This window comes from Tamandua tetradactyla, chromosome 13 (assembly GCF_023851605.1).
Source record: "Tamandua tetradactyla isolate mTamTet1 chromosome 13, mTamTet1.pri, whole genome shotgun sequence".
In the NCBI taxonomy this organism is placed as follows: domain Eukaryota; kingdom Metazoa; phylum Chordata; class Mammalia; order Pilosa; family Myrmecophagidae; genus Tamandua; species Tamandua tetradactyla.
This window is the reverse complement of record NC_135339.1, coordinates 22,940,585-22,964,545: the sequence shown is the minus strand read 5'-3', so window position 1 is coordinate 22,964,545 and position 23,961 is coordinate 22,940,585. Positions and strand designations below refer to the sequence as shown.

The following is a 23,961-nucleotide window of genomic DNA, read 5'->3' as shown; positions in this document are numbered from 1 at the left end:
AACTGCATACAACTGAAGAACCGAATATAATTGGGACAGCTAATGTACTCCTAAAGACAGGAAATACAAAGTAAATATCATCACTACAGTTTGCTGAGGGGGAAAAAAAGTGAAAAAGACGACGGGCTTAAGAGTACAGTCCCCACATACTAAGATGGGTAGTTTGAAAATAATAAGTTATTTCCCATATTTACACGGAGTCTGAAGTCTGCTTTAAACTGGATTAGCCCCACTCCTAAGGGTTTTTCAGAATAAGTAGGGATAGGAAAAATATAATTTAAGAACCAAGAAATAATTCTTCAGAGGAAAAAAAGTGCTTTATTGGATTGTTGAAAGGATTCAATGGGATAATGCATGTAAAGTGTTGACCATAATTTCTGGCACAGGGTATTATTCCACAAAAGTTATATAAACTTTCTCCATTTTCTCATTTCCCTATTTTTTTCCTTAAGCAACATAATCAAAATTGGTTTAAGTGGTTTTAAGACAAATATGAACAATATTTGAAATAACTTAATACAATTTACAAAGTGCTTTTACAATAATTATCTCTTTTACTACTTAAAACTTAAAGAAAATAAAAAACTAACTTTTCAGTGCCTACTAGATGCTTGCTATCATGCTAACAACTGACATCTATTACCTCACTCAATTTGTTCAGGTGGGTTATTATTAACCTAATTTCACAGATAGGGGAACTGAGGCTCAGAAATATTTAGTAATTTGTCCAACTTCTCAGAATAGCATTGAATGGAGGGTCTACGAATTTTTTTCCTATCTATTTTAGTGACTCTTGTCACTAAAAATATGTTAAAACTCTGGGAGAGAATATAGGGAATATTAAAAAAAAAAAAAAACTCTGGGAGAGAGAGGGTTCTCTTTTTCTTGTTCATTCAGTCACTCCTTCATTCAATCAAACAATTCCATGGTGCCAAGTACATGACACTAAGCTAATGATGTAAAGATAAATGGAACAGACTTTGCCCTTTTAGAGGGTTTGTGTGTCTGGGGAAGTAGAATAAAGGATAGGTGAACACAAACCAACAACAATATAATTGACTGCTCAATAATAGTAGTTTAGGCAGAATGCTATTGGAACATGAGTATATATAATTCTGCCTAGAGGAATCCGGAAAAGGATTACAGAATAAATGCCATTTAAGCTTAATATTTAAAAATATTTTGGGTGGTACCTGCCCATGCCAAATATATTTATATGAGTACAAGTTGCTAAAGAACATGTACAAAAAATCCACAGTTAACATCACACTTAATGGTGAAATTTTGAATGCTTTCCCTGTAAGATTGGAAATAAAGTGAGGATAGCCACACTCACCATTCTTCTTCATCACAGTACTGTAAGTTCTAGATATTGTAATAGGGTCAGAAAGAGAAATTAAAAGGTATACCACCCATTCCAGCAAACAAATATTCTGTAGCTATGAACCACCCTTGTGAAACTGACCTGAAGGAGCTTCTAACTCAGAGACTACATGTGGTAGAGGGGATGGCAGGTGATGAAGACAGGGAATAAACTGAAAGCCTGGAATTTTCATTCCATCTTGATGACCAAGTACAGGGAGCTGGACATCCGCCTTCCAGACAGACAATTAGAAGATGATGTTCTGGAAAAACACAAGATGTCAGAAAAAAAATTCTATACAACCTGTCACTTGGAAGTCCCCAGTATAGAGAGCTGGCTCCCTGCACACTCTCCCTATAATGTAATTTGCCAGTTGATAAGCAACACCATGCACATACAACTTCCAATTAACTTTCCAGAGTCATAAAAAAAAAAGGTAAACAAATTAGAAAAGAAGAAATAAAACTATCACATTTGCAAATGACATATGATTGTCTACATGGAAAATTCAAAGAATCTATACGAAAGTTCCTAGAAATAATAACAACAAGGTCACAAATAAAAGATCAACACAAAAAAATCATTTCCATGCTTATATACTAACAATGAACATGCAGGAACCAAAATTAAAAGCAAGACAATTATAATCACTACAAAGAAAATTAAATACTTAGGTACACATTAATCAAAAAATATATAAGATCTGCATGTAAAATGCTGATGAAAGAAAGTAAAGAGGACCTGAATAAATGCAGAGACAGATTATGTTCATGGATTGAAAAAATCAACTGAATAAGATGTCAGTTTTCCCCAACTTGATTTACAGGTTTAATGAAATACCTATCAAATACCAATTTTTTTTGTAGATATAGACGAGCTTATTCTAAAATTTTAATGGAAAGAAAAATACACTCAAATAACTAAAGCAATCTTTAAAAAGAAGAATAAAATGGGAAGAAATAGTCTACACAATATAATGCTTACTACATAGCTACAGTGCTCAACACAGTATGGTATTATGAGAGGGAGAGATACATGAATCAATGGAACAGAATAGAGAACCCCAATATTGATCCACAGAGCCCCTCTCTGATCAACCAGGTGGAGTGAAGCACTTCAGAGTCTGTCCCCACACAGAAGCTTTGAACAACCAGCAAGAACTGGCAGAGACATCTTTCTCAACATTCCAGAAAACAGTTTAAAAACTGCAGTAACAGGGCGAGTGCTGAATCAAGAAAAAGATAACTTAAAAACAGCAGGCTTTTATGATATCTGGCTGGACCCTTCCCCATCTCCTCATCAGCTCAGCTGTCATGCAGCCCACACTCCCAGTATGGGTCCCTGGTCTTGGTTCAGAGGGAGTAAAGTAATTCTGGGAGCACGCATATCCAGCGCAATCTGTCTTGTGGTGACCTGAGGGATTCACCATCCCAGAACTTTCCCGGTGAGGCAGCTCATCTTACCAAAGTGCTCCTACAGAAAACTATGGGAGAGCAGCCCAGTGGTTACCTGGGGCAAGGGATTACTTGCTGCACAATATACAATATAGTGCCCAAGACTGAGAGGAAACTATTTCGTAGGAAACAAGGGACATTCTTATCTGTGTAAACAGAGAAATTCCCAGGACTATATGCACATAATAAAGACAAGACATATGCAGAAAGGATCAATAAGGACCTACTCTTTGGCCTGAATCTAATCTATTCTCTAAACTCACTGTATAGATAAACTCTAAAGGAGAACACTCACACAAGCCATTCTGTAAAGAATGAGAAAGGTGTTTTCTTTCTTTCTTCTTCTTCTTCTTTTTTTTTTTTAATTTTTTTATTTTTTTATTAATGGAAAGAAAGAAAAAAATAAAAAAAAAAAAATAAAAAAAAGAAATTAACACAACATTTAGAAATCATACCGTTCTACATATGCACTCAGTAATTCTTAACATCATCACATAGATGCATGATCATCGTTTCTTAGTATATTTGCATCGGTTTAGAGGAACTAGCAACACAACAGAAAAAGATATAAAATGTTAATATAGAGAAAAGAAATAAAAGTAGTAATGATAGTAAAAAACAACAACAAAAAAAACCCTATAGCTCAGATGCAGCTTCATTCAGTGTTTTAACATGATTACTTTACAATTAGGTATTATTGTACTGTCCATTTTTGAGTTTTTGTATCTAGTCCTGTTGCACAGTCTGTATCCCTTCCGCTCCAATTACCCATTATCTTACCCTGTTTCTAACTCCTGCTGGACTCTGTTACCAATGACATATTCCAAGTTTATTCTCGAATGTCCGTTCACATCAGTGGGACCATACAGTATTTGTCCTTTAGTTTTTGGCTGGACTCACTCAGCATAATATTCTCTAGGTCCATCCATGTTATTACATGCCTCATAAGTTTATCTTGTCTTAAAGCTGCATAATATTCCATCGTACATATATACCACAGTTTATTTAGCCATTCTTCTGTTGATGGACATTTTGGCTGTTTCCATCTCTTTGCAATTGTAAATAACGCTGCTATAAACATAGGTGTGCAAATGTCCGTTTGTGTCTTTGCCCTTAAGTCCTTTGAGTAGATACCTAGCAATGGTATTGCTGGGTCGTATGGCAATTCTATATTCAGCTTTTTGAGGAACCGCCAAACTGCCTTCCACAGTGGTTACACCATTTGACATTCCAACCAACAGTGGATAAGTGTGCCTCTTTCTCCGCATCCTCTCCAGCACTTGTCATTTTCTGTTTTGTTGATAATGGCCATTCTGGTGGGCGTGAGATGATATCTCATTGTGGTTTTGATTTGCATTTCTCTAATGGCCAGGGACATTGAGCATTTCTTCATGTGCCTCTTGGCCATCCGTATTTCCTCTTCTGGTAGGTGTCTGTTCAAGTCTTTTTCCCATTTTGTAATTGGGTTGGCTGTCTTTTTGTTGTTGAGTTGAACAATCTCTTTATATATTCTGGATACTAGACCTTTATCTGATATGTCATTTCCAAATATTGTCTCCCATTGTGTAGGCTGTCTTTCTACTTTCTTGATGAAGTTCTTTGATGCACAAAAGTGTTTAATTTTGAGGAGCTCCCATTTATTTATTTCTTTCTTCAGTGCTCTTGCTTTAGGTTTAAAGTCCATAAAACCACCTCCAGTTGTAAGATTCATAAGATATCTCCCTACATTTTCCTCTAACTGTTTTATGGTCTTAGACCTAATGTTTAGATCTTTGATCCATTTTGAGTTAACTTTTGTATAAGGTATGAGATGCGGGTCTTCTTTCATTCTTTTACATATGGATGTCCAGTTCTCTAGGCACCATTTATTGAAGAGACTGTTCTGTCCCAGGTGAGTTGGCTTGACTGCCTTATCAAAGATCAAATGTCCGTAGATGAGAGGGTCTATATCTGAGCACTCTATTCGATTCCATTGGTCAATATATCTATCTTTATGCCAATACCATGCTGTTTTGACCACTGTGGCTTCATAATATGCCTTAAAGTCCGGCATCACGAGACCTCCAGCTTCGTTTTTTTTTCCTCAAGATGTTTTTAGCAATTCGGGGCACCCTGCCCTTCCAGATAAATTTGCCTATTGGTTTTTCTAATTCTGAAAAATAAGTTGTTGGGATTTTGATTGGTATTCCATTGAATTTGTAGATCAGTTTAGGTAGGATTGACATCTTAATTATATTTAGTCTTCCAATCCATGAACACGGTATGCCCTTCCATCTATTTAGGTCTTCTGTGATTTCTTTTAGCAGTTTTTTGTAGTTTTTTTATATAGGTTTTTTGTCTCTTTGGTTAAATTTATTCCTAGGTATTTTATTCCTTTAGTTGCGATTGTAAATGGGATTCGTTTCTTGATTTCCCCCTCAGCTTGTTCATTACTAGTGTATAGAAAAGCTACAGATTTTTGAATGTTGATCTTGTAGCCTGCTACTTTGCTGTACTCATTTATTAGCTCTAGTAGTTTTGTTGTGGATTTTTCCGGATTTTCGACGTATAGTATCATATTGTCTGCAAACAGTGATAGTTTTACTTCCAATTTTGATGCCTTGTATTTCTTTTTCTTGTCTAATTGCTTTGGCTAGAACTTCTAACACAATGTTGAATAATAGTGGTGATAGTGGACATCCTTGTCTTGTTCCTGATCTTAGGGGGAAAGTTTTCAATTTTTCCCCATTGCGGATGATATTAGCTGTGGGTTTTTCATATATTCCCTCTATCATTTTAAGGAAGTTCCCTTGTATTCCTATCTTTTGAAGTGTTTTCAACAGGAAAGGATGTTGAATCTTGTCAAATGCCTTCTCTGCATCAATTGAGATGATCATGTGATTTTTCTGCTTTGATTTGTTGATATGGTGTATTACATTAATTGATTTTCTTATGTTGAACCATCCTTGCATACCTGGGATGAATCCTACTTGGTCATGATGTATAATTCTTTTAATGTGTTGTTGGATACGATTTGCTAGAATTTTATTGAGGATTTTTGCATCTATATTCATTAGAGAGATTGGTCTGTAGTTTTCTTTTTTTGTAATATCTTTGCCTGGTTTTGGTATGAGGGTGATGTTGGCTTCATAGAATGAATTAGGTAGTTTTCCCTCCACTTCGATTATTTTGAAGAGTTTGAGGAGAGTTGGTACTAATTCCTTCTGGAATGTTTGATAGAATTCACATGTGAAGCCGTCTGGTCCTGGACTTTTCTTTTTAGGGAGCTTTTGAATGACTAATTCAATCTCTTTACTTGTGATTGGTTTGTTGAGGTCATCTATTTCTTCTTGAGTCAAAGTTGGTTGTTCATGTCTTTCCAGGAACCCGTCCATTTCATCTAAATTGTTGTATTTATTAGCGTAAAGTTGTTCATAGTATCCTGTTATTACCTCCTTTATTTCTGTGAGGTCAGTAGTTATGTCTCCTCTTCCATTTCTGATCTTACTTATTTGCATCCTCTCTCTTCTTCTTTTTGTCAATCTTGCTAAGGGCCCATCAATCTTATTGATTTTCTCATAGAACCAACTTCTGGTCTTATTGATTTTCTCTATTGTTTTCATGTTTTCAATTTCATTTATTTCTGCTCTAATCCTTGTTATTTCTTTCCTTTTGCTTGCTTTGGGATTAGTTTGCAGTTCTTTCTCCAGTTCTTCCAAGTGGACAGTTAATTCCTGCATTTTTGCCTTTTCTTCTTTTCTGATATAGGCATTTAGGGCAATAAAATTCCCTCCTAGCACTGCCTTTGCTGCGTCCCATAAGTTTTGATATGTTGTGTTTTCGTTTTCATTCGCCTCGAGGTATTTACTAATTTCTCTTGCAATTTCTTCTTTGACCCACTCGTTGTTTAAGAGTGTGTTGTTGAGCCTCCAAGTATTTGTGAATTTTCTGGCACTCCGCCTATTATTGATTTCCAACTTCATTCCTTTATGATCCGAGAAAGTGTTGTGTATGATTTCAATCTTTTTAAATTTGTTAAGACTTGCTTTGTGACCCAGCATATGGTTTATCTTTGAGAATGATCCATGAGCACTTGAGAAAAAGGTGTATCCTGCTGTTGTGGGATGTAATGTCCTATAGATGTCTGTTAAGTCTAGCTCATTTATAGTGATATTCAGATTCTCTATTTCTTTATTGATCCTCTGTCTAGATGTTCTGTCCATTGATGAGAGTGGGGAATTGAAGTCTCCAACTATTATGGTATATGTGTCTATTTCCCTTTTCAGTGTTTGAAGTGTATTCCTCACGTATTTTGGGGCATTCTGGTTCGGTGCATAAATATTTATGATTGTTCTGTCTTCTTGTTTAATTGTTCCTTTTATTAGTATATAGTGTCCTTCTTTGTCTCTTTTAACTGTTTTACATTTGAAGTCTAATTTGTTGGATATTAGTATAGCCACTCCTGCTCTTTTATGGTTGTTATTTGCATGAAATATCTTTTCCCAACCTCTCACTTTCCACCTATATTTATCTTTGGGTCTAAGATGCGTTTCCTGTAGACAGTATATAGAAGGATCCTGTTTTTTAATCCATTCTGCCAGTCTATGTCTTTTGATTGGGGAATTCAGTCCATTAACATTTAGAGTTATTACTGTTTGGATAATATTTTCCTCTACCATTTTGTCTTTTGTATTATATATATCATATCTGACTTTCCTTCTTTCTACACTCTTCTCCATACCTCTCTCTTCTGTCTTTTCATATCTGACTCTAGTGCTCCCTTTAGTATTTCTTGCAGAGCTGGTCTCTTGGTAACAAATTCTCTCAGTGACTTTTTGTCTGAGAATGTTTTAATTTCTCCCTCATTTTTGAAGGACAATTTTGCTGGATATAGTAGTCTTGGTTGGCAGTTTTTCTCTTTTAGTAACTTCAATATATCATCCCACTGTCTTCTAGCTTCCATGGTTTCTGCTGAGAAATCTACACATAGTCTTATTGGGTTTCCCTTGTATGTGATGGATTGTTTTTCTCTTGCTGCTTTCAAGATCCTCTCTTTCTCTTTGACCTCTGACATTCTAACTAATAAGTGTCTTGGGGAACGCCTATTTGGGTCTAATCTCTTTGGGGTGCGCTGCACTTCTTGGATCTGTAATTTTAGGTCTTTCATAAGAGTGGGGAAATTTTCAGTGATAATTTCTTCCATTAGTTTTTCTCCTCCTTTTCCCTTCTCTTCTCCTTCTGGGACACCCACAACACGTATATTTGTGCAGTTCATATTGTCCTTGAGTTCCCTGATACCCTGTTCAAATTTTTCCATTCTTTTCCCGATAGTTTCTGTTTCTTTTTGGAATTCAGATGTTCCATCCTCCAAATCACTAATTCTATCTTCTGTCTCTTTAAATCTATCATTGTAGGTATCCATTGTTTTTTCCATCTTTTCTACTTTATCCTTCACTCCCATAAGTTCTGTGATTTGTTTTTTCAGTTTTTCTATTTCTTCTTTTTGTTCAGCCCATGTCTTCTTCATGTCCTCCCTCAATTTATCGATTTCGTTTTTGAAGAGGTTTTCCATTTCTGTTTGTATATTCAGCATTAGTTGTTTCAGCTCCTGTATCTCATTTGAACTATTGGTTTGTTCCTTTGACTGGGCCATATTTTCAATTTTATGAGCATGATCCGTTATCTTCTGCTGGCGTCTGGGCATTTAGTCAGATTTCCCTGAGTGTTGGACCCCACAGGTTGTAAGATTTTTCTGTGAAATCTCTGGGTTCTGTTTTTCTTATCCTGCCCAGTAGGTGGCGCTCGTGGCACACGTTTGTATACGGGATCCACCAGTAAAAGTTGCTGTGGGTCCTTTAACTCTGGAAAACTCTCGCCGTAGGGGAGGTTTGACAGCCGAAGCGTCTTGGAAGAGTGCCAGCCGGCCCGGGGGTCCGAACGCGGGGAGGGTCGCCGGCTGCCGCAGCACGTGAGAGCGCCCAATCAAATTTCCTAGTCGGCCCGGGGCGCCAAGCGTGGCGGAAGGGCGCCAGCTGTCGCAGCCCAGGAGAGTGCACTGTTCCCAGGCGGACCAGGGAGTCACGTGTTTGGAAGGGACCCCCTGGTCACCGTTCTCCACAGTCTGGGGATTTCTGACCCAACTCTTTCAGTTGGTCTGGGGAGCCTCGCGTGGTGGGGACACCAGCCGCCGCGGCCCAAGGGGACACTGCCTGCCCAATTCTGCCAGCTGGCCTGGGAAGAAGGAAGGGAGGGACTCTGGCCGCTTGCTGTCCCGCCCAGGAAAGCCCGCGTCCCTCGGTGTTCTCACCAGAGCTGGTTCTCCCAGACAGTCAGCCGTTCCAGGATGGGGTACACCGTCCCTTTGATCTCCGTCGTGGCTCCGGGAGCTGCTCTGTATTGTCTCCACTCCCCCAGTAGCTGTTCTGGAGGAGGAAAGGTGAGGGCAGCAAGGCTGTCGAGGCTGGTGGCGGAGGAGCCGGTGAAGGCGGGGGAAGAGGGCTCCGTGGTGGTTGGAGAGCCGGCGGAGCAGGAGGGGGAAGAGAGGGGAGAAGGAGGGTGGGCGGGTCGGCTGCTGCGGGGCATGGGCGCCCTTTTTTTGTTGTTGTTGTTAGCTCCTAGTATTCAAGGAAAGTTCTGTCATTAACACTCACTGGATAAAAACTTGAAGAACATTTGCCCCAGAGTTCCAATGATAGCACATTAAAATATCAAAATTCTAGGTATGAGCAAAAGATCACAAAACATACAAAGAAACAGAAAGCAATGGTTCAGGAATAGAAGAAGATTAAAGCATTAGAAAGCATCAAGAAGTACCATCTCAAAAAAAAAAAAAGGACCATCCCTGGGACATACCAAATAAAAGGCCTTTTAAAAAATGGTCCTTGCAACGTGGGACAGAGATCCTGGAATGAGCTGAGACTCAGCATCAAGGGACTGAGAAAAACCCTAGAATGAGCTGAGAATTAACATCAAGGGATTGAGAGAAACTTCTCGACCAAAAGGGGGAAGAGTAAAATGAGACAAAGTGTCAATGGCTGAGAGATTCCAAACAGAGTCGAGAGGTTATCCTGGAGGTTATTCTTACGCATTAAGTAGATATCACCTTTTTGTTCAAGATGTAGTGGAGAGGCTGGAGGGAATTGCCTGAAAATGTAGTGCTGTGTTCCAGTAGCTATGTTTATTGATGATGATTGAACAATGATATAGCTTTCACAATGAGACTCTGTGAATGTGAAAACCTTATGTCTGATGCTCCTTTTAGCTACTATATCAACAGAAGAGTAGAACATATGGAATAAAAATAAATAATAGGGGGAACAAATGTTAAAATAAATTCAGTTTGAAATGCTAGTGGTAAATGAAAGTGATGGGTAAGGGGTATGGTATGTATAGTTTTTTTTCTCTATTATCATTTTATTTCTTTTTCTGTTGTCTTTTTATTTCTTTTTCTAAATCGATGCAACTGTACTAAGAAATGATGAATATGCAACTATGTGATGATATTAAGAATTACTGATTGTATATGTAGAATGGAATGATATCTAAATGTTTTGTTTGTTAATTTTTTTAATTAATAAAAAAATGTTTAAAAAAAAATGGTCCTTGGCAATGAATAAAGAAGTAATTGCAAAGTCCCTTTCTGGGGATGGGGAGAAAAGGGGAAATATTCAACTTCCCCATTTGGAGAATTCCTGATATTCTCTCAAGCAGTGAAGACAACCAAATCAATAGGCAGAGGCCTCGATCTTGGAGCTCGCCCTATGAAACTTATCCCTGCAAAAGATAGGCTAAACCAACTTAAAATTAGGCCTAAGAGTCACCCCCAGAGAACCTCTTTTGTTGCTCAGATATGACCTCTCTCTCTAAGTCAACATGGCAAGTAAACTCATTGCCCTCCCCCACTATGTGGGACATGATTCCCAGGGGTATAAATCTCTCTGGCAATGTTGGACAGAAATCCCAGGATGAGATAGGACCCAGCATCAATGGATTGAGAAAATCTTCTTGACCTTCTCTGCTTTGTATACATGATATTTTAATTTAAAAAGTTAAAAAAAAAATTCCTATTGTTTAAGCCAGTCCATTGTATGGAATTTGCATGAGCAGCCAAAGAAAACTAAATACCACATATCCAACAAAGGACTAGTATCTAGATTATACAAAAGAACTCTCAACAGCAAAATGTTCAAATAATCCAATTAGAAAATGGGCAAATGTTTCTTTAAAATGATTGTATAATGATATAGCTTTCGCAATGTGACTGTGATTGTGAAAACCTTGTGTCTGATGCTCCTTTTATCTACGGTATGGACAGATGAGTAAAAAATATGGATTAAAAATAAATAATAGGCGGAACAAATGTTAAAATAAGTTGGGTAGAGGGTAATATTAGTGGTCAATGAGAGGAAGAGGTATGGGGCATGGTATGTATGAGTTTCTTCTTTTTTCTTTTTATTTCTTTTTCTGGAATGATGCAAATGTTCTAGGAAATGATCATGGTGATGAATATACAACTACGTGATGATACTGTGAGCCATTGATTGCACATCAAGTATGGAATGTTCATATGTTAAGAATGTTCATGTTTGTATGCTGTTTGGTTTTATCAATAAAAATTTTTTTAAATGGGCAAAAGACACGAAAGGATATTTCACAGCAGAGGATATACAAATAGCAAATACATACATGAAAAGATGTTCAACATCATTAGTCATACGGGAAATGCAAATTAAAATCACAATGTGATATCACTGCATACCTATCAGAATGACTAAAATAAAAAATACTGACACACCAAATGCTGAAGAGAATGCAAAGAAACTGGATCACTACTAATATAAGCAGGTGGAAATGAAGAACATACAGTTACTTTGGAAAACAATTTGGCAGTTTCTTAAAAAAATGAACATGCAATTACCATATATATGATCTAGCAATTGTACTCCTGGACATATATCCCAGAGAAATGAAAACTTATGTTCATACAAAACCTGTACACAAATATTCAGAGCAACTTTATTTATAATAGCCAAAAAACTGGAATTATCCCAGATGTCTTTCAACAGATTAAAGGTTAAACAGTCAGTGGTATATCCATACCATGGAATATTACTCAGCAATAAAAGGGTACAAATCACTGATATATGCAACAATCTGAATGAAAATCACAGAGGTTTAATACTGTATTATCCCATTTATATAATACCATTTTACACTTACTAGAATGGCTATGACTAAAAAAAAAAAAAAGGAAAATAAGTACTGTTGAGGATGTGGAGAAAATAGGAACCCTAGGTCATTGCTGGTAGGAATGCAAAATGGTACAGCCACTGTGGAAAACAGTTTGGCAATTCCTCAGGAAGTTAAATAGAACTACTGGAGCTCTGTGCATGCACACAAAGGGCTACGTGCCCTCAACCAGCACACACCAGGGCCCAGGCCCCCAGACCTGTGCACCCAACAACCACATCATCCCCAACACTGGGCAACCACACTCACAGGCACCAGCATAGCATCCCCTACCTGTGCTTATATCTGCACTGCAACACATCACTGCACTAATATGCTCTGCCCCACGCCCTGCATCCTGCTCCACATCCATCCCACAAATACAAGGCTTTAGACTTCTGAAGGAAATCAACTTCCAGAGCAAACCAATCAAGATATTTACATGCTGCAAAGACAGAAGATCACTAAACATATCATAATACACACAGATATAGCCCAGCCTAATGACCAAATTAAAACACCAGAAAAGACACAGACATTGGAACAACTAATCAAAGATATTCATATAACTCTACCAAATAAAATAAATGGCATGGCAAATGACACAAAGGAGATCAAGGAGACACTAGAAGAGCATAAAGAGGAATTTGAAAGAATAAATAGAAAAACAGCAACTATCACAGAGTTTAAAGATGCTGTAGACCAAATAAAAAAACATACCAGAGACAAACAACAGCAGATTTGAAGAGGCAGAAGGAAAAAAATAAGTGAACTAGAGGACAGGACAACTTATTTTGAAAACTCAAAACAGCAAATAGCAAAAAAGATGAAAAATTTGAATCGGATCTCAGGGAAATGATGGACAAAACAGAGAGCACAAATATAAGAATCATTGGAGTTCCAGAAGGAGAAGAGTAAAGGGCTAGGAAGAGTAGTTGAGGATATAATGGAGGAAAGCTTCCAACCCTTATAAAGAACATAAATATGCAAATCAAAGAAACTCAACAAACTCCAAATAGAATAAATCCAAATAGACCTTTCCCAAGATACATACTAATCAGTCTGTCAAATGTTGAAGAGAAGCAGAAAATCCTGAAAGCAGCAAGATAAAAACAATCTACTACATACAAGGGTAACCACATAAGACTGAATTCAGACGATTAAAGTGGCACTATGGAGGCAAGAAGGGAGTGGTATGATACATTTAAGATGCTGAAAGAGAAATACTTCCCGCCAAAAATCCTGTACCCAGTCAAATTGTCTTTCAAAACATAGGGAGAGATTAAAATTGTCAGACAAACAAACCTGAAAGAATTTATCAACAAGAGACTAGCCCTACAAGAAATACTAAAGGAAGTTCTGCCAGTTGAAATAAAAGACAGGGGGGTACGAGGGTAGTTCAGTGGTAGAATTCTCACCTGCCATGTGGGAGACTGAGATTTGATTCTTGGCCTATGCACTTCCCAAACAAAGAAATCAACAACAACAAAAAAAAAAACAAAGAAACAAAAAATTCAACAAATGCTGCCGCAGCAAAGGGATATCCACATGGAAAAAGAATGAAATGTGATCCCGCAATGCAGCATTCAAAAAAAGAAAAAAAGGACAGGAGAGAGAGAGGTCTGGAGGAAGGCACAGAAATGAAGAGTACCAGTAAGGGTAACTTAAAGGATAAAAAGAGAAAGAGGGAAAAGAATATATAGATCTGACAAAATCCAGAAGATAAGATGGTAGATTCAAGGAATGCCTTTTCACTAATAACTTTGAATATTAGCAGATTAAATTCATCAATTAAAGGATACTGACTGGCAGAATGGATGAAGAAATATAATCCACCTACATGCTATTTACAAGAGATTCATCTTAGATACAAGGATACAAATAGATTGAAAGTGAAAGGATGGAAAAAGATGTTCCACGTAAGTTGAAACCAAAAGAAAGTAGGAATAGCTATACTAATATCGGACTAAATAGACTTTAAATGTAAAGACATCATAAGAAACAAAGAAGACACATATATTAATTAAAGGGACAATTCACCAAGAAGAAGTAACAATCATAAATGTTTATGCTCTCAATCAAGGCACTCCAAAGTACATGAGGCATTGGCAAAACTGAAAGGAGTGACAGATGTTTCAACAATAATAGTAGGAGACTTCAATACACCACTCTCCTCTATAGCTAGAACAACCAGACAGAAGAGCAACAAAGACAGAGAAGTTAAAGAACTTGATGAATGAATTAGACCTAATAGACATATATAGTTCATTATACCCCAAAACACCAGGATATATACTCTTCTCTAGTGCTCATGGAACATTATCCAGAATAGATCATATGCTGGGGCACAAAACAGGTCTTTATAAATTTTAAAAGAGTGAAATTATTCAAAGCACTTTCTCTTATCACAATGGAATGAAGCTGGATATCAATAACCACCAAAGAACCAGAACTTTCACAAATATATGGAGATTAAATAACACACCCTTAAACAATAAGTGGGTCAAAGCACCTACTCCTTGAGATGAAAGAAAGGTATATTCTGTACGGAACCTAAATTTTCTGCACATAATCTAACTCAGCCTGACTGGATAGCTCATTGAACAATTGAAACACAGGGAGAATAGAATAAGAATAAGGACTTTTAATCCTGTATAGTTTAAGGTAATGCCTGGACACATCCCAGAATATATGAAGCTGATAACCAAAAAGTATTGGCAAAGTTCCTTGAACAATGGGAGAAAAAATATAGAACTATTAAACTTGACCGTCAGGGAATCCCCTGATACTGAGTCAAACATTAGGGACACCCAAATCAATAGGCAAAGCCCCTGATTTGAGGTTTACTCTTATGAAGCTTATGTAGGTAACAGAGAAGCTTAGCCTACCTATAGATGTGCCTAAGAGTTACTTCTGGAGGACCTCTTTTATTGCTCAATCTCTCTAAACCCAACTCTGTAAGTGAAATCATAACTCTATCCCCACTATGTGGGCATGACATCCAGGGGTGAAAGTCTCCCTGGCAGTGTGGGAGATGACTTCCAGGAATGAGTCTGACCCTGGCACCATGGGATCAACAATTCCATCCTGACCAAAAGGGGGAAAAGTAGTGTAACTAATAAAGTATCAGTGGCTGAGGGAGTTCAAATAGAGTTGAGAGGATACTCTGGAGGTCACTCTTAAGACAAATTTCAGTTAGATGTTGCTACCTATCATAACTTGCCAAACCCCAATGAGGACCATTCCAGCCAATCCTAAAGAACATCTAGGGCAATATATACAATTCTACAAATGTTCCATGCACTAGGGTAATTTTCCAGAAACCTACAACCTCCGTATATGTTCCAGGACCAGATAAGTCCTGAAACCTAGAGGGCCCAGCCTCTCCAGAAAATCATGTAGTTCCATCTCCCTACCCCATATTATTGACAGCCCCTTCCAACATGAAAAAGTTAAAATGGCTATAGACCAAATGCCCCTAAAGAGTGGGACAGAAAGGTCAAATGTGATGGTGGGGTTATACAGAGTAGGTAGGGTTTAACAAATGAATATGATTGCTGAATCATTAAGTTGATATTTCTTTTAGCCTCCAGTATCTTAGAACAGCTAGAAGTAAAAATCTAAAATTGTGGAATTGTAGCCATACCAAACTCTGAAATCTGTTCTACAACTAACTGTTGTGCTGTGCTTTAAAATTTATTGCTTTTTTGTATATATGTTATTTTTCACAAAAAAAAGGGGGAAAATTGATTGTGATGATAAAAAAATATTTATTTCTTCTAGCCTCTTATACTTTGGAGCAGCTAGGAGGAAAAGCCTGAGAGGATGGTATGGTAGCCCATGACAAACTCTGTGATCTGTCCTGTAACTACTTATTGAAAAGTGCTTTGAAACTACGGCTTTTTTTCTTTCTTTGCTTTATATATATATTATATTACACAATAAAAAAGTAAAAAAAAAAAATAGAACTATTATATGACTCAGTAACCTCACTTCTAGGTATATATTCGAAGGAATTGAAAAAGGGATACATATAGATATTTGTACACCAGTGTTCACAGAAGTATTATTCACAATAATCAAAAAATGAGGCAACCCAAGTGTCCATCAATAGATGAACAGATAAATAAAATGTGATAGACACTTACAATGGAATGTTATTCAGCCATAAAAAGAAATGAAGTGCTGATACATACTATAACATATATTAACCTCAAAGATACTATGTTGAATGAAATAAGCCAGACACAGAAGGACAGATATTTTATGCTTTCTCTCACATGATATCTTAGAATGAGCAAATTCATGGTCAGAAAGCAGATAGTGGTTTACCAGGGCAGGGACCGGAGCAGAGGAAGAACAAGGAGTCATTGCTTAATGGATACGAGTTTTTGTTTGGGATGATGGAAAATGTCCTGGAAATAGATAGTGGTGAAAGTTATACAACATGTCAAGGTACTTAATGTCACAGAGTTGTTCACTTAAAAATAGTTACAATGATTTTTATGTTATTTATGTTTTACCACAATAAATCAAATGGAAAGAAAATTAACATTGGGGGAACTGGGAAAAATATACAAATGATCTCTCTATATTATTTCTTATAACTACACATGAATCTTCAATTATCTCTAATAAAAAATTCAATTAAGAAAAAAGATGTGACTACAAGTAACTTGCCTATGGTCCAACATAGACCAAGCTGACATTCAAACCAAGTCTTGACACTTAGAATTTTACTTTACTCAGAAAAATAGTAACGAATAACTTTAAGAATGACTTTCAAGAAAACCTAAATTTTAAAAAGCAGATATTACTATTAGAAATTTCCCAGGTAGCCAAGGCCTCAATTTTTTTTTATTTATTAATTTAAAAAAATTTAACAAACGGACTAAAACAATATGTGATCATTCCGTTCTACATACATAATCAGTAATTCACAATATCATCACTTAGTTGCATATTCATCATTTCTCAGAACATTTGCATCAATTCAGAAAAAGAAATAAAAAGACAACAGAAAAAGAAATAAAACGAAAACAGAAAAAAAAAGATTATACATACCATACCCCTTACCCCTCGCTTTCACTGATCACTAGCATTTCAAACTAAATTTATTTTAACATTTGTTCCCCCTATTATTTATTTTTATTCCATATGTTCTACTCATCTGTTGACAAGGTAGATAAAAGGAGCATCAGACACAAGGTTTTCACAGTCACATTGTGAAAGCTATATCATTATTCAATCATCATCAAGGAACATGGCTACTGGAACATAGCTCTACATTTTCAGGCAGTTCCCTCCAGCCTCTCCATTACATCTTGAATAACAAGGTGATATCTACTTAATGTGTAAGAATAACCTCCAGGATAACCTCTTGACTCTGTTTGGAATCTCTCAGCCATTGACATTTTGTCTCATTTCACTCTTCCCCCTTTTGGTGGAGAAGGTTTTCTCAATCCCTTGATGCTGAGTCTCAGCTCATTCTAGGGTTTTTCTCAATCCCTTGATGCTGAGTCTCAGCTCATTCCAGGATCTCTGTCCCACGTTGCCAGGAAGGTCCACACCCCTGGGAGTCATGTCCCACATAGACAGGGGGAGGGTGGTGAGTTTGCTTGTTGTGTTGGCTGGAGAGAGAGGCAAGGCCTCAATTTTAAGGCTTGCCTTTATGAAATTTATTTCTATAATAGTAAACTAAACCTACTTAAAATTAGTGCCTAAGAGCCATCTCCAGTAAATCTCTGCTGTTGCTCAGTTGTGGTCTCTCTCTAAGCCAAACTCTAAACTTACCCCCTAAGTGGGACATGATTTCCAGGAATATAAACCTGGCACTGACAGCGTGAAATATGACTAACCCTGGCATCGCAGAATATAGCTGATCCTGGCACTGTGAAACATAAGCTCCAAAGATGAGCCTAGTCCTGACGTGGATGAACTGACCAAAAGGGGAAAAAGAAATAGAGTTTCAATGGCTAAGAAATTTCAAATCCAGTTGAGAGGTTATTCTGGAGGTTACTCTTATGCAAACTTCAGTCAGATATTACTAAGTGCCACAATATGGCAAATCCCAAGCAACAATGTTCCTAAAAACCCTAAAAAATATCTAATGCTCTATAAAATGTTGCTTATTAAGATTGTTTTTCAGAAACGTAAAACCTCCAAATTGTTCCAATCCCAAAGAAGCTCTAAAACCCAAAGATGCTGAACTCTCCAAAAATAACTTATTTCATCATTTCATCCCTTTGCCCCTTGAATCTTAACAACTCACTCCTCTTTAATTTTCCTCCTAAACCACTGCCCCTCACAATGTCCATCTAAGTTTGTTCGCAGGTCAACAGCAGCTGTGACCAACCAGCAAAATCCTAAAAACATACTCCTGTTACAACAAAAATTTAAAAATCTACCCTTGTCACGGCAAATACATCACCATCAGCCAGTTTCAGGAGAAGGAGCCCCAAAACCGAATTAATAATGCCCCTGCTCATGAGACTCAGCATCAAGGGATTGAGAAAAACCCTAGAATGAGCTGAGACTCAGCATCAGGGAATTGAAAAAATCTTCTTGACCAAAAAGGAGGAAGAGTGAAATAAGACAAAATAAAGTGTCAAGGGCTGAGAGATTCCAAACAGAGTCGAGAGGTTATCCTGGAGGTTATTCTTATGCATTAAATAGATATCACCTTGTTAGTCAAGATGTAATGGAGAGGCTGGAGGGAACCGCCTGAAAATGTGGAGCTGTGTTCCAGTAGCCACGTTTCTTGAAGATGACTGTATAATGATATAGCTTTCACAATGTGACTGTGATTGTGAAAACCTTGTGTATGATGTTCCTTTTATCTACCTTATCAACAGATGAGTAAAACATAAGGAATAAAGATGAATAATAGGGGGAACAAATGTTAAAATAAATTTAGATTGAAATGCTGGTAATTGGTGAGGGGGAGGGGTGGGAGTATGGTATGTATGAATTTCTTTTTGTTTTTTTTTATTTCTTTTTCTGAATAGATGCAAATGTTCCAAGAAATGATAATGATGATGAAGAAAAAAAAAAGAAGAGGCCAAACTGGATTAGGGTGGGCCCTAATTCAATATGATTGTTGTCTTTATCAGAAGGAGAGAATGGGAACAGACAGAAGGGAGAATGCCATGTGACAACTGAGGCAAAGAACATCATGATTGCTTGCAAGCCACCAGAAGAAGACAAGAAAGATATGAAATATATTCATCCCTATAAATTTCAGAGGAAACATGACCTTACCAACAACTTGATTTCACACTTCTAACCTCCAGAATTTTGAGACAATAAATTTCTATTGTTTTAAGTCACCCAGTTTGTGGTTGTTGTGGCAGCCCTAACAAATTAAGACAAATGTATGACTTAATTGTTTTAATGGCTTCAGATTTGCATGGCTTTATCATCAGAGGTTGACACATATAAATCAGTTACAAAATGCCAGTATTCCCATTGGGCACTAGTCAAAATACCTGAGCAAAGCACTTTGACGAAACTCTAGGAAAAAGGATTATTTGAACCAATAATTACAGAATTTGTGCTGACTAGGGACACATAATTTTTAACACTCTGAGTAAGAAGTCTAGTTAGAAGTTCCTAACTAGTTTCCTGGAAATATCTGTAATCTATAGGGTTATGAGTCTTCACTTTTAGTACTAGCACTTGAACAAGATTAGCACCATAGGTTCAAAGAGATGGTTCACCCCTAGTAGAAAAAGGCACAGTTAAAGATAAGTAATACAAGTAACAGAAAAGTTTCTGACCTGTTTAGGGAATGGAAAATAGTTTAGACTGGCTGAAGAATAGGTTATTGGGGGGCAGGGTGGGGAGTCTATGTAGAGTTAAAGCTAGAATTGCAGCGTAATCTGGTTTTCATAGGCACTGAAGACCACTGAAGGTTGGTGAACAAGAAAATGACAAAGAACAAAGTGTATTTTTGACTCAGTTTTCAGAAGTGTCCAGTATTGAATGAAGCTCACGATGGGTATTATCAGACCCAATACACAACCAGGACTGTGGTAGGGCAAGGAAGGCTCCCAGGGAGCAAAATTTAAGGAGGCACTCACTGTCAGCGTTGATCAAGTACTGACCCTGCACTTGCACAACCATGAGATTGAGTGCCTCCTTAAATTTTGCACTTACACATTACTTAGTACACGCTTGAATTTTGTGCCTAAGCACCTCAGTGACCTCACTCAGAACAACCAAAATATAGAAACAACCCAAATGTCCCTCAACTGAAAATGGATAAATAAAATGTGGAATATCCATATAAAAGGAAATTATTCAGTAATAAGAAGGAATGGCTTTTGCCACATCTACTGTAAGAATGAAGACCATTCTCAGCAACCACTGTCAACTTTCCAGAAAATGTTGACCTCACGCTGAAGAGTCACACAGCTATTGTAAAGAGGCCCAGAGGAACCCTGTGGAACGACTTTAATCACATCAATGTAGAACTAAGTCTGCTCGCAAAGAAAAAGAAGAGGTTTTAGGTTGACAAATGGTGGGGAAATAGGAAAGAGCTGGCTGCAGTTCACACTGTCTGTGGTCATATACAGAACATGATCGAGGGTGTTGTTCTGGGCATCTGTGTATGCTCACATCCCCATCAACATTGTTATTCAGAAGAGTGGGTTTCTGGTTGAAATCCAAAATTTCTTGTGTGAAAATACATCCACAGGGTTCAGATGAGACCAAATGTTGCTTGTCTACTATCTCAAGCCCAGAAAGATAAGTTAATTCTTTAAGGAAACAACATTGAACTTGTATTATATTCAACTGCTGTGATTCAACAAGCCACAACAATTTAAAACAAGGATAAAAATTCTGGGAACGGTATCTATGTCTCTGAAAAAGGAACAGTTACAGGCTGATGAATTCGATCTAGAGTTGTGCAGCAATGGACACAAGATGCCAGACTTATTCGTGATTTCAAAGATGCAATAAAATTCATCTGTTAATTTTAAAATGAAGTATAATACATGCTACAACATGGATGAACCTTGAAACATTACATGCGGTGAAAAAAAGTTAGTCAGAAAAGACTACATATTGATATTGTATGATTCTGCTTATAAGAAATAGCCAGAAAAGATAAATCTATGGAAACAAAGAAAATTAGTGGAGGCTTGGAGGGAAATGGGGAGTGACTACTAATGGGTACAGGATTTCTTTTGGGGGTGATAAAAGTGTTGTAAAATTGATTGGAGTGATAGTAGCAAAACTCTGTAAATATACTAAAAGTTACTGAATTGTACACTTTAAATGGGTAAATTATATGGTATGTGAATTATATCTCAACAAAGCTGTTATTTTTTTAAAAGGTAATCAGTAACTATCTATCAAAAGAAAGAAAAGGACGAAAGCCAGAATGAAGTCAGAGCTCCAAACTGAGTTTAAAATAAAGAGTTATTCATTATTTCTTTTCTTTTTATTAGAGAAGTTATAGGTTCACAGAAAAATCATGAAGAAAATACAGTGTTTCCAAATACCACCCTCCAATACACAACAGTTTTCCCTATTATTAACACTTTGCATTGATGTGGTACCTTTGTTACAAGTGATGAAACAATATTATTATAACTATACTGTTATTTATATCCATAGTTTACATTAGGGTTTACTGTTTGTGCTGTACATTCGTACCTTTTTAAGAGATTTTTACTCAAGTAACATATATATATACTAAACTAAACTAAAATCTCCCTTTAAACCACACTGAAGTACATAATTCAGTGGTGTTAATTACATTCACAATGTTGTACTATCATCACCACCATCCACTACCAAAACTGTTTCATCACCCCAAACAGAAATTCTGTATGAATTAAGCATTGGCTCCCCATTCCCTACCCCACTCCAGCCCCTGGTAAACTGTATTCTAGTTTCTGGCTCTATGAACTTGCTTAATCTAATTATTTCATATCAGTGAGATGATAAATATATGTGTCCTTTTGTGTCTGGCTTGTTTCACTCAACATGATGCCTTCAAGATTCATCCATGTTGTTAAATGTAACAGAATTTCATCCCTTTTTACAGCTGAATAATAATCCATTGTACAGATATATTACATTTTGTTTATCCATTCATGGATTGATGGACACTTGAGTGACCTCCATCTTTTGGCAACTGTGAATATTGCTACTGTAAACACTGGTGTGCAAATATCTGTTCAAGTCCCTACTTTTAATTCTTTTAAGTGTGTATCTAGGAGTGGAATTTCCAGATCATATGGTAATTCTATACTTAACTTTCTCAGACACCACCAAACTGCTTTTCACCACAGCTGTACCCTTTTACATCCACTAACAATCAATGAATGTTCCTATTTTTCCACATCCTTCCCTACACTTGTTACTTTCCATTTTTTAATAGTAGCCATTCTAGCGGATGTGAAATAGTGTATCATTGTAATTTTTATTTGCATTTACCTAATGGCTAATGATGTTGAATATCTTTTCATATGCTTGTTGGCTATTTGTATATCTTCTTTGCAGAAATGTCTATATAAGTTTTTTCCCCATTTTTTTTCTTTGTATGCTGTATGGTGGGGGTCACATTTCATTTTTTTTTCCATGTGAGTATCCCCTTATTGCAGCACCATTTGTTGACTCTTTGTTTGGTTTGGTTTTTCATCTGTTTGCTAGCTTGTTTGTTGGGGAAGTATATGGGCCAGGAATCGAACCTGGGTCTCTCACATGGCAGGCAAGAATTCTACCACTGAACTACCCTCATACCCTTTTTGTCCATTTTTTAATTGGGTTGTCTTTTATTGTTGAATTGTAGGAATTTTTATATGTCCTGAATATTAAGCCCTTATTGGATAAGTGATTTCTAAATATCTTCTCCCATTCTGTAAGTTGTCTTTTTACTTGCTTGTTGAAGTCCTTCGATGCACAAAAGTTTTCAATTTTGATAGTCTCACTTTTCTATTTTTTCTTTTGTTGCTTGTGCTTTGGGTAGGAAGTCTGAGAAACCTTGCCTAGTACAAGGTCCTGAAGATGATTCCCTATATTTTCTTCTAGGAGTTTTGTAATTTTGGTTCTTATATTTAAGTCTTTGATACATTTTGAGTAAATTTTTAAACATTTTTAATTATGAAATATAACATATATACAAAAAAGTGATAAATACCAAAGTACATTTTAACAAGTAATTTTAGAACAAATTTCAAAATATAGTTTGGATTGCAGTTCTACAATTTCAGGTGTTTCCTTCTGGCTGATCTAAATCACTGAAGACTAAAAAGAAATATCAATATAATGATTCAGTTAGACATTGCTACTAACATAACTTGTCAAACCCCAACCAAAATCATTCCTACCAATCTTAAAGAACACCTAGGGCATTATATAAGATTCTACAAAGGTTCCATGCACTAGGCTAACTTTCTAGAAACCTACAACCTCCAGATCAGTCCCCGGACCAGATAAGTCCTGAAATGCCAAAGGGTTAACCTTTGCAGAACATCAACTAGTTCCAGCCCCCATCCCATATTATTGACAACCCCTACCAAAATGAAAAAGTTAGAATGGGCATAACCTGAATACTCCAAATGAGTGGGAGAAAAATCAAAGATGATGGTAGAATTATACAGAGAATGTAGGTTTAATAAATGCATATGATTGCTGAATCATTAAATTAATAATTCTTTTAGTCTCCAGCATCTTAGTAAAAGCCTAAAATGGTAGAACTGTAACCCATACCAAATTCTGAAATCTGTTCTACAATTAATTGTTGTGATGTGCCTTGAAGTTTATTGCTTTTTAGTATATATGTTATCTTTCTCAAAAAAAAAAAAGGAAAAAACATATTTCTTCTGGCCTCTACTGTTTTAGAGCAGCTAGAAGGAAAAATCTGAATTAGTATAAAGGTATCCCACAACAAATTCTGAAATCTGTTCTGTATCTACTTATTGT

The 23,961-nt window shown here is 36.7% G+C and overlaps 1 protein-coding gene across 4 annotated transcripts in view; it reads right to left on the bottom strand.

The window, feature by feature from the left end:
* USP54 (ubiquitin specific peptidase 54) overlaps positions 1-23,961 on the bottom strand; it is a 194,630-nt gene that overhangs the window by 159,471 nt on the left and 11,198 nt on the right. For 2 of the 4 annotated variants that reach the window (XM_077124909.1, XM_077124910.1), the window contains exon 2: positions 1,466-1,625. The exons of the other annotated variants lie outside the window; for them this stretch is intronic. The gene's annotated coding sequence lies outside the window, so the exon portion shown is untranslated. The remainder of the gene's footprint in view (positions 1-1,465; positions 1,626-23,961) is intronic. 4 annotated transcript variants of the gene reach the window in all.